A 12,796-nucleotide genomic window follows, 5' to 3' on the forward strand; every position below is an offset into this window, starting at 1 on the left:
GCGTTATGAATTTAGCTGATATAGACATGTTGTTTGGAAATGTAGTTCCTCAGCCTTTATGGGGATTGATTCGTCATACGGATCATGCGCAAGAGTTAGGTGATACATGGAATAATATTGGTGCCGCAGATGGCTGACAAGTTGGTGGTGCTAAGCCTGAGCCTTTAGTTGCAGAACTCCCTGGTAGGATCGTTAATTATATGAAGACTTTGATGCCTGCTATGCGTGTCAACTGGGACAAATTGTTTGCATGTAAGCAGAAGAAAGACAAAAGTGTGTCTGATTTCTTCACTAGGTTTGAAGAGACTTTTATCGACCATAGTGGTCAGGACATGAGTACGGAAGGTGGTCAACGGTTGTTCGTTGATAAATTTGTGCATAATTTGCTTCCAGATTTGTGCACTAAGTTGAAGGATTCAGAGAGTTCTTGGGCTGTTTCTTCATAAGCACAGATTTTGGCTACTGCACAGTACTATGAAAATAGGGATAAGGATGAGAAGGATAGAGCTGAAAAGAAGACTAAAGAGTTAAAGACGAAGGTTCTTTTGCAGCAAGCGTATCCGCCTCGTAATAAGCAGCGCGATTATCAGCAACCTCAGCAATATCAGAGAAACTCGCAAAGGTTCGAGTCTTCTCAGCTGCGTTTTCCTGTAGGCCCTAATCAGTGTGCGTATTGTAAGGAAGAGGGTCATTTCAAGAATAGTTGTCTGGTTCTGTTACAGCGTACGAATGGTGTTTCTGGTGTGAGAGGTCGAGGTGTTCAGCAAGCTCCTAGAGGTAGAGAACGTGGTGTGTTTCCTCAGAATGCACGTCCCTTGCCTCCACAGAATTCAATGAATAGTTTTGATCAACAGAATGGTGCGTCTGGTAGGACGGCTCAGTACTATGTGGACAACTATTATGTAGAAGGTGAGAATATGGATGGTAATGATTGCTAGGACAGTCATAGACAAAGAGAGGGAGTTGTTTCAGTTCCAGTAGATCAGAGTGGACTTTATGTTGAAGTGATTGCATCAGGTGTGTCAGAGCCTTTTCTGTTGGATACTGGTGCTGCGAAGCGTTCTATCATGCACTCTAAACTCCCTGGCGCACCTTTGTCTGGCTTGACGAATGTTTCAGTAGGTTTTTCTTGCGCCCCGGTTAGTAATCCGATTTCTAGTCCTATGTCTCTTTCTGTTGGACCATGTGAATTTGAAGCACCCCTTATTTTGACGACAGGTTGTGGTGAGAACTTGTTGGGATTGGATTTGTTGAAAAGATTGTATGCGACGCTACATTGTTCTCCTTCAGGAGTACAGCTTACATTAGGTAAGAGAGTGATCTCTCCGATGTATTTATCTAAAGATCGACTACCAGTAGAATTGTCTTCTCTTCCTGATTCTCTTTGGGCTACTGGTCCTAATGATGTGGGTCTTTTGGAGATCCCACCATATGTTGTGACATTGAAAGCGAATGCTAGATTGCCTCGTATTCCCCAATATCGGATTTCCAGTGATGGAGAAAGAGCACTTTTAGCGATCATCTATGATCTGATTGAGAAAGGTGTGATTGAAGAAACGAGAGGTAATATGTGCAATAGTCCGGTTTTGCCTGTTTTGAAACGTACTGACAGTGGCGGTGCGTCCATTGGGGGCGTTGGGGCGTTGACCCACTATCCCATGCCATGGACGACCGCACCCGCACTGCTAATCAATCATTAACTTCTTTTAAAATAAATGCGCAACTGTCAGGCACCCGAGCACTGCGCGCAACCGTTCCGGTACCAGCCCGACTGAATCGGGCATCCATAAGGTAGTGGGCCGTGGGGGGCGGGGCTGCAGCAGAAAGAGTGGCAGGCAGGCAGCGCACAGACAAGCAGCAGGCAGTGACTGCGCAAGCTAAAACCCGGAGTCTTCAATATTTTGACTTCCCCGCGCATGCGCACAGTGTAGCCCGTCCCTCCCCCTCCCCTCTCTCTAGCCACACACACATAGCAGGACCCGGGGCCCCGGGCTCATTTAGGGCAGATAGTCTCCTGCTCGTAGGCCAATCCTGGCGCAGTGGTGCTGATAGCGCTGCGCCAGGATTGGCTGCTGCAGCAGGATGGGACCGCGCGTGGGTGTTGGCTGAGGGCCGCACAGTATGGCCAATCACATATGGCTATAATCAGCCATGCCGTTTGTGATTGGCCATTTCCCTAAACTCAGTAAACTGCAGTGATGTCACCGCGCGTGGCGCACAAGTGCTGCCACACAACAACTAGTGAAGTAGTGATAGTGAAAGTATCATCAGCACGAAGGTAATGAGAGTGGACCATGTGACTCGTGCGTCGTCGTGACTGACTTGCAGCAGTTTGTGCCTACTACGGATGGACCGCCTGGTGCTTGCTGTAATCTGCGTCGGTGGGAAGACGTCATCTATCGAGTACACTCCGAGAGAGGTTTCATACGAGTAAGTGAAGTTCACGTTTTTACAGTGACTGAAAGGAAAGGTAGCATTAAGCAAGCCTACACAAATTCCACCAAGCACCTGACCTGCTGTCTGTAACTTTATTATCCCCACTGCTGTGCTGGTACTACCAGAAATGTATACGAACATACTCTCTCTCCTCAGATATTCAAACTTGAAAAATAAATAATCCGTCCTCGAATATCTGAGCGTATTTCTTTGCCCCGTAATGCAGGCCGAGACGGCGAGACGGTAAGTTTTATTTTCTTTAATTAAACCCCTCCCGCCTCCCCCCCCCATGCTCCCACGATGACCCCATTTCCACCCTACCCGTCATGCTGGCCGTGACTGTTGATTTGTCACTTGTACATAGATTAAAAAATAAATCCAGCCTGCATGCTTAGTCTGAAAACCAGGAAGACGTGTGATATTACAATGTGCCAGTTAAATGTTGTTTTCTCTTTTGGATGGAGTCGGTTTTGTTTATCTCGAGGTCGGATCTCGGTAGCACTAGAGTGGGCACACCTCTGTTGCTCTCTGTCTACGTTTGCAGCTTCCACTTGTATGATATCAGACGCACACTTATCTCCCCAAATGATTCATGACTGCTGCTCGCCGGTAATTATAGAATTTTAGAACCGGCATTTCATTGCCCACAATGAGAAACCATCATGATGATTTATTTAGGTAAATAAGTGTGCGCGTTAGTAAATGAGATGTGCTTCTTTTTATTGTCTTTTATGAACCTAGTTTGAACAATGTATAAGTAATGGTCATCTTTTTTTATCTTAATGGAGTGGCTTGATCGCATACCATATTAATAACTACGGAACCTTTGTGCAATACATTCATTTCTCTTTCTTTGGTTGATTTACTGGATTTTCCCCAAAATATTATTACTTGACTTCGCCTGACAGTTAGATAATTTTTTCTTAAAATAAGATAATAATAATAAAACGGAGGAGCTGGCTACAGTGCTGAAAGTGTATAATGCAGTTTAAAAAAAACATATGCAGACACTGGTTTTCGCATTAAAGGCGAGGTTACGTGCCTGCAGGTTTAAAGGTGATAAAGTCGACTCTGTAGACTTTTATGCCATTTTGTTCTTCACAATTCTTTTCTTATTTTAATATTTCAAGACTTCATGTTCACAATAGATTTTCTTGCTTGCTCAAATTTGCTTTAAAATACTCCATTTACCACTCCTTTTTTCAACATTTTCTCACAGGGAAGTCCTTCAACCCCACCCAAAACCCGCCTTAAGTCAGTCTGGCTCCCTCACAATGCAACACTCATCCCCCAACTTTTACGCCCCACCACTTTCAAATGTCACCAGCCGCCACTGCGTACTGATTCTTCTCAGCCGCCTGTGTACAGGTTTGTGATCGATCTCCGCGAGGTGAATAAGATTGTAGTTCCGCAATTCCCAGTTGTGCCAGATATCACTGCTTTACTGACTTTGATTCCAGATTCTGCTACTTGGTTTTCGGTGATTGATTTGAAGAATGCTTTCTTCAGCATCCCGATTGCAGAGGAGAGTAGAGATATTTTTGGTTTCTCTTTAGGAGGCCGAAGTTTCCGGTTCAAGCGCGCTCCTCAAGGCTATTGTGAGAGTCCATCGATCTATAGTCAGGCTTTGAAAACACAACTTGATTTGATTGTCTTACCTGATGGTGCTGCCCTTATTCAGTATGTCTAACGATTTGTTAGTTGCTGCTGATAATGAGGAGATTTGTAAAGAGGCTACTTTGTCGTTGTTGCATCATGTGTCTGCTTTCCATCATAAGGTGTCTCTTTCGAAGTTGCAGTATTGTCGATAAGAAGTGACCTACTTAGGTCACCTCTTATCGAAGGACGGAAGAAGGTTGACCCCAGACAGAATTCAAGCTATTGCGATAATGAGTGTGCCAACGACACAGAGAGAAGTGCGTGCTTTTCTGGGTATTACTTCGTATTGTAGACAGTGGATCCCGAATTTTTCGCTTCTCGCGAAACCTTTGATAGCTCTTACTGTCAAGGATACCCCGAATCCTCTTCCTTGGACTGATGAATGTCAGAAGAGTTTTTCTGAATTGCGTGATGCGTTGTGTTCGGCTCCTGTGTTGGGTACTCCCGACTACAGTAAGCCTTTTACACTCTATGTCCACGAGAGAGAGGGATATGCATTGTCAGTTTTGACACAGCAGTTCGGCGATAAGCAACGTCTATGTGCGTATTTCTCGTCGACTTTGGATCCGGTAGCTAGAGCGTTGCCGAGTTGTTTGAGAGCTACAGCGGTAGCGGCTGTCTCTATTCGACAGTCTGCTGGTTTGGTGATGGATAATACTTTGATTGTGATGGTTCCACATGCAGTGGATACCTTATTGAATCGAACCAAGACACAGCACTTAACTAGTGCTCGGTTGTCAGGTTACGAATTGACACTCTTAGCGAGTCATGTGCACATAAAGAGATGCAATACGTTGAATCCAGCTACGTTGTTGCCGATTTCAGTAGAGACAGATGTTTCTGAACAGCATGATTGTTTTCTTAGGACAGAGGAGGAAATGAAAGGGAGAATAGACCTTAGGGACACTCCTCTTGCAGAGTGTGATGGTACCTTATGGGTTGATGGTTTGTGCTTCAAGCTTCCAAATGGTGATACGACTGCGGCATATGTTGTTACGACTTTGCATACGATTGTTGAAGCTGCACGTATCCTACATAATTCAGCGCAAGCAGCAGAGTTGATTGCATTGACAAGAGCGTGTGTGTTGTCGAAAGGGAAATGAGTGACTGTGTATACTGATAGCCAGTATGCGTTTGGTGTGGCTCATAGTTTCGGACGATTGTGGAAAGAGCGTGGGTTCCTGACTTCGCATGGGACTAAGATTCAGCATGGCCAGTTGGTGAATGAACTCCTTGAGTCACTTACTTTGCCGTTGCAAGTTGAAATCGTGAAATGCAGTGCGCATAAGGAAATTACTGATGATGTTGGTCGTGGTAATGCGTTTGCAGACGAAGTCGCGAGAGATGTGATGAGTCGAATGTATGTTGCGGGTCCGGCGAGATGGGTTCCCGGATAGAAGTATGTGTGAAGATACGATAGAAAGTGTGAAGTCAATTCAAGCTGAAGCACCAGAGAAAGAGTTGAGCATATGGAGAGAGAGTACGGGTAAATTGTATTCGAATGGTTGTTGGGTTGAGTTGTCAGAGCATCAGCGATGGTTGTTACCCAATGCGTACGTGCTTGCAGTGGTTACGATGGCGCATGGAATGGCTCATATTAGTGCGAAAGTGATTTGTAAGTTGTTGGCTCCAGTATGGCAAAATGCTGGAATTTCTAAGTGTGAAGAGAATGTGGTCAAGAATTGTATGGTTTGTCTGATGTACAATCCTGGTAAGGGAACTCCAACTCCAGCTGGTCATTTTGCGCCTCCGACGTATCCTTTTGAGGTTTTGCAATTAGATTTTATCCACATGGAGAGATGCAACAACCTGAAATACGTACTTGTGGTTGTTTGTGCCTTTTCGAGATGGGTAGAAGCATATCCCCTGAAAGATAATACTGCCTTGTCCACAGCTAAAGCCCTTGTTAAGGAGTTTTTCCCTAGGTATGGTTTGCCGAGAATGGTCTGGAGTGACAATGGGAGTGAATTTGTGGGTCAAGTGATGAAGAGAGCGTGTGATGGTTTAGGTATCCGACAAAAGTTTCATACTGCAAATCATCCCCAATCTGCAGATTTAGTTTAGTGTTATAATGGCACCCTTAAATTGAAATTGGCCAAGATACAGACGAGCTCTGGTCTCCAATGGCCCGATGCTTTGCCATTAGCACTTTTGTCAACTAGGATGACTGTACAGTCTTGAGTGGGACTTAGTCCATATGAGATCGTTTTGGTCTCCCGGCAAACATATGTGGAGTGCCGAGGCCGACCAAATTCAGTGAGATTGAACACCCTGTGTTGCTTGAATACCTTTATGAATTGACGGCTAAATTGCGTGTTTTGCATCAACAGGTTCATGATACTTTGCCATAAGCATCTGAAGATCCAGGACATGCTATCGAACCTGGCTCGTGGATCCTAATAAAGAACTTCCAGCGGACCAAGAACGAGCAGCCCCACTGGATTGGGACCCTACTTGGTGTTGTTATCCACACGATCAGCAGTGCGAGTGCGCCCTAAAAAAAACTGGATCCACGGGGTACATCGTAAAAGGGCCCCTTTGCCTCTGCCGCACGACCGGCGGGTCCAGAAAGGTATTTCTGACTCTGAAACTGAAACCGTGCCTCGTTTTCTGCCTTTTAGCGATGCACGTTTAATTGGGACGAACTCTGAACGAGAAAGCGACGATCTTCTGCAAGAAGCTGTGCCTCCGTCGAATCGTTTGGATACTTCTGAACCTGAGCTTTTGTTCTGAGAACAGACATTGCCTGGCAAAGAGCATTATAATTTGCGACCAAGAGTCGTGGGACTAATAAAGAAATAAATTCTTTCTTTGCTATTTTTTAAAGGTTAAGCTTTCCTCCGAGGAACTATTTTGATTTTTGTTTTTCGAACCACCATCCGGGTTCAGCTGTAAGGTCGCGGTGCAAAGTCTTTGGAGTGCAAGCCGAAGACGTTAGGTCGACAGTTCTGGTTGGTCTAAGGGCGTTCCCTGGACTGACAGACGCATTCCCTAGCACGGAACACTCTACCACCGTGAACAGCACGGTTAGAGGATGGAGTTTTTCGAGATGGAGAGACCTGTTGAAATAATGAGCTTTAAGAGCAAAATATGTACAGTAATGAGCAGAAAACGTTTTTTAATATTATGTTTGTTTATGTTGTTTAGTTTAATGATGTTTTTAATTGGATATGTGACATTCTCTTTTCAAGTGACGTTTGTGCCCACTACACAACCTATCCCTCCTCCTACTGTTTCTTCACATTCTTTTCACCCTCTGCATGAACATGAAACTGTTAGAAGACTGGAATTTGCTAATAATTCCTTTTTTCAGCTTCTGCACCAACACCAGCTAGTGGTGAACAAGACTAATTGTTGGGTGTGTGGTCTTATGCCTCATACTACCGATAAAGGTATTCCTTACCTGGTTCTGCCTTTTAGCTACAATGGTTCTGTGTGGGCATACAGAACGATGTTCATCTATGCTCGTGAAGTCTACCCCCTATGTTCTGTGAAAGATAGTCGAAAGACTAGTGCTCTACTCAAGGGTATAGTCGACATGATTAGAGGAATTAGTTCCTATGAGACTATCCCGAGAGATGAGACACATGCATATATTGGATGGAACGTGACTGGATATGGAGTTAGTCTGAGTGGAAACCAGCGAGCGAAAAGATCCTCTCCGATTTGGATTGTGCCCCATCAGGGTCATTATTGTTTGCAAGGTAATGGCAAGAATCCGAGAGCTCAGTTAGGGAAGAGTGTTTGCAGTGAGACATATGTTTTTGCGTCCCAGTCTTCCCCATCGTTTTTAGCAGCTAAGGGTACCTATTTAATTTGCTATGACAGAGCTTACACATGGTTGCCCCCTGTTTTCTCGGGCACATGTTTTGTTTTGTTCCTGTTGCCTCCTACATATACAGCTGTGGCAGATTACCACAAGATGAGAGTTGTTAGAGGTGTCTTCAGTAAGGAAGATACTGCAGGACAAGAATTAGGAGATTTCTTGAAGGGTTTTCTGCCGGTTTGGGGACCTATGGCTAACAGCAGGAACAATAGACAGCTGACGAGAGTGGTTGAGTCCACCATAGTTGAGACTGCCGGTGCCCTTAGTAACTTGACTGCTGAGCTCCAGTCGGATTGCCTTATGACTCTTCAGAACAGAGTTGCGTTAGATGTCATACTTGCAGATAGAGGAGGGGTATGTAAATTGATTCAATCGAGCTGCTGCGTTTTCATTCCAGACAACGCTTCGACAGTTTACTAAGCCATTTCCAGGCTACATAAGATCTCCGAGTCTGTACATGTGAACGAAGGAGATTGGTCGTTAATGGGATGGTTTTGGGGATTGTTATCCACCTGGGGATGGAAGATTCTGATGGTCATTGGGATGATCTTAGCTATCCTTTTCCTGTTCTGTCTTTGTGTGCAGTGTGCTCCTGCTATGTGTGGCCTGTGTGCTACTTCGTGTGCAAGGAGACCTGTCCAGAGAGAGCTGCTAAGTAATAGGATGATGCTACAGCAACATCTTGATGATCTGATGAATATAGACCTGGATTCAGACTGACATGAGTTTGGGTTTATTGCCTATGTAAGGGTAAAAGGAGGTCTGAGGTTCCGTGATTCTGAACCTGGGTAATAAAGGTTGTGGTTCTGTTACGAATTTGGTAACAGCGAACCGTAAACAGTGAGTTCAGCAAGTATGAGTGTTTTCGTCATGTTACACCGATGGATTCCCTGTGTATTTGAAGATTTCGTTCTGTACCCTCAGGTTCCATTTTGTGCATGGCAGCCATTTTGTGGTTGCCCTCACATAGGCTGATGACTGTGGCCAAACGAGTCTTTTGGACACATACACCTTAGCTTGAGTTTGTGCTGACTTCTGTTTGACCTGAGTGAACTGACCCTGTTGCCTGAAGCTGACCTTGCCAAACCAGTTCTTGCCCTTTAGCTGATCAAGATTAAGGATCAGAGCACAGGACATCGTAAAGTTTTACCACACATAAACATGCCTTATCCTGCTTCTATCTGTTTCTGTTTCCTTCTTTATGGTCTATTTATGATGTGGGTTGTGGTCCTTTTTATTATGGGTTAGTCCGGCTTGTCTAAAGAAGAATGTTTATCTTGGGTTTGTTTAATGATTAATTATGGGCTGGACAAACTGAAAAATGGGGTTGTCATCATGCAATGCTTTTGTCGTGGAAACATGTGAGTGGTCAAACTGTAAATAAGGAATGTTTGCCTGAAGCACAATTTTTTGAATAAAAAGGGATGGCTTGCTTTGTAAAGTTGAGCAGTCTCCTGAGAACATTCACCGTGTTGTACTTCTAGGACCTCTGTTACTGGCTGCAGCTAATAAATTTGATCTTTGACACCACCAAGAAGTATCCTGTGTCTCTGTATTCTAAGACAGGTGAACCCGAAGACTTTGGGCGTGCCCCTGGCGCCGCTGGGTTTAAATCCCGGTTCTTCAGAGCGCATTCCCACGTGTGGACTTGAATTATAGATGAGGCAAAAAAAATACGAAACGTAAATGGATAAAAATCGTTATAAGAAAAAAGAGGGAGCAAGAAGTTGAATATGCCTAATGTCAACACATTGCTGTGCACTGGTTTGGGGAGAAAGGTCTCCCCGTGCATTGGGATTGTTGTCTAAATCGTGTCATTTGTGCATGACACTGAACCAAGATGCAGCAGATTTGATTACAGTTTGTTTAACTTTGTGGAAAGAATGAGAGTTATGGTGTGCATCCCACCCCTTTATATTTCTAGATTGTTGTAATAGCTTTAAAGCCCTCCATAGTTCCCTTGTTAAAGGCCTGAGCCGAAACGCTGGAGCAGACCTTCAATGGCTGGTATAGCCCGCTATGACAGGCTATACAACTATACTGAATAATGTGGCAAATCTAAACACGGTGTTAAGATTAAAGAGTCATAGTGCAAATCTGAATTTGTATTAAGGATTAGTGAGTGATGAGGAAAATCTGAACATGCCTAATGGTAGTAATTTGTGACAAATGGTGGGCACTCTTGAAACAATGGCTCCCACCATTGTTATAATGCTGTTAAATGAACTGGCATAATGTTCAGAATCAATGAAAAATCCCCTCCACTTATGAGATAGCCAATGAAAAATCACCGCCACTTATGAGATAGTCAATATTATGCGAAGTGGTAGTTTGGCTATCACAAATGTAGAAACGCAAAGCATTTCAATAAAAATGAGACCACCCTTCATAATTTCCCTAAAATGAGGTAGTCAGTGATGACCAAAACAAAAAAGTAAAGTGCAAAATGTAGAAGCAAAAAGTAGAAGTTAAAAAAACATAATTAGCCCACTGTTTCCTATAGCAATTACACACATAGGGCCCGATTCACAGAACTAACTTAAGAAAAAATCCTAAACTTACTACCATTTTGGTATTCACAGAAGGCACTTATTCATTTTGGTATTCACAGAAGGCACTTACTCATTTCGGTATTCACAGAAGTTAGGAGTCCTAACTTTAGGACTCCTAAATGCCTTCTGTGAATACCGAAAGTCTTAAAATGAGGATTTTTATCAATTTAGTAGTAGTAAAGTTAGGAGTCCTAACTTTTGGACTCCTAAATGCCTTCTGTGAATACGGAAAGTCTTAACATAAGGATTTTTCTCAATTTAGTAGTAGTAAAGTTAGGACTCCTAACTTTAGGACTCCTAAACAGAGAAAAATCCTAATTTTAAGACTTTTAGTATTCACTGAAGGCATTTAGGAGTCCTAAAGTTAGGAGTCCTAACTTTACTACTCCTAAACTGAGAAAGTGCTAATTTTAAGACTTTTGTTACTCACATAAGGCATTTAGGAGTCCTAAAGTTAGGAGTCCTAACTTTACTACTACTAAATTGAGAAAAATCCTAATTTTAAGACTTTCGGTATTCACAGAAGGCATTTAGGAGTCCTAAAGTTAGGAGTCCTAACTTCTGTGAATAACAAAATGAGTAAGTGCCTTCTGTGAATACGAAAATGGTAGTAAGTTTAGGATTTTGTCTTAAGTTTGTTCTGTGAATCAGGCCCATATTGCCGTAAATATGGCGACCTAGCTCTATGAAAACAAACTTTGTAGCTGGAATGTATCTCGACATTTTAGTTCAAAGACCATTTTAACAAACATTTTTTGCTTTATACATTTGTCTTCTTTTATTAAAGCAAATTTATTTTTCCTAAACTGTACTGGAAAATGCTAAACTGTGCCATTTGAGACAAAGTATATTAAATAGACACCTTGGAGTGTGTGAGGTTGGAACCATAACAGACCACTCTAAACCTAAACTCTAAAATGTTTTCTTTTCCAGGCCAGTGTTATCCGTTCAATTGGGGCAGGTCAGTCTGACTGGGTTATTGAGTGTCGTGCAGATGGAAGGTTAAAAGAATAAAGTCGATTCTGTTAATGAAGCATACATTAGTTCAACCTATGACACATTCATCCTCAGAATATTAAACAATTGCATTGATCTATTTGATAAATTTTGCAAAACAGGTTTATCTCACTACAGCTGAAACCAAGGGAAAAGAATTTAACACTTCTTAAATATTTGATTTAAATAAGAAACAGTGGCAAGGAAGGAGGAAATATTGAAAATTTTTCTGTATAGATCATATGACTCCGTGTTAGGCTTTCCTTGTTATGGAAAGAGGGAACGAGACATTTGACCTCTAATAATACAGGGATCATTCCGGGGTGGGCGGTTGCCCCACATCTTTGTGGCAAAGAGAATTGTGGTCTAAAGAAATGAAGTTGTTATTTAGCTATGGTGACAGAGTCAACAACTTGATAGTGACATTCAAGGTCCAGCTAATTATTCACAAATGGTTTCAACCACTGTCAGAAGAGGTTCAATAATCTGTGAGTCATCCCCAAAAATGTTCTGATATTTAAGCTCTCCTTGGCTTTTACAAACACTTATGGCTGTAGTGCAGCACAAAAAAAAATGCAAACAGTATCTACCAGAGCTCATGTTAATAAATGTCTTGGCCGAAACTTTGGGGACTGGCATAACTCAATTGTGATGAACATGTTATGTTATGAGCAAGTGTTGCTAACGCTCAGCATCTTACACTTCACTGCTTGCCAGTTCTGGAGAGCGGGCACTTTACATTTGTATACATAGTCAATGGAACTATTCATCATCAGTGCCCAAAGTTGATAGAATGTTTTTGTTTGTTTAATAAATCAAAAAAAGCCTTCGTGTCTTTAGGAGACGGAAACATGTAACATGTGGTTATTGTAAAAGCAGGAATGGAGCACAACCATCCTCATTCTTCACCCCCCAGAAATGGGATGCTTTTATCTGCCTCTTCAATTAAAGCTGATAGACAAACTATGGTTTTATGCATACCAAACCGAAATCAATAAATAAACACCTATTGTACGACTAACAAGTGTGAATTACCTGACGACTTACAAGTGTGAATTACCTGTTTGTGATGTCATGAGACCAATAGACAGGAAATGCTGGACCGAACTATAAGGCATATTAGCAAGAACCTCGTTAAAATTATCGCCGTTTTAGCGGCAGTTGTCCCGCACATCTAACGTGGTCTTCTATTGGAATTCTATAACGCATATTAACAATCCCATTATCGCCGTTTGCTGCTAAAACGGCGATAATTTTAAGAGGTTTTTGCTAATATGCCTCCAAATCCAATAACATAACAGGTAAATTGCATAATATACCCGAAAAC

This window comes from Lissotriton vulgaris, chromosome 3_1, assembly GCF_964263255.1.
Source record: "Lissotriton vulgaris chromosome 3_1, aLisVul1.2, whole genome shotgun sequence".
Taxonomy (NCBI): domain Eukaryota; kingdom Metazoa; phylum Chordata; class Amphibia; order Caudata; family Salamandridae; genus Lissotriton; species Lissotriton vulgaris.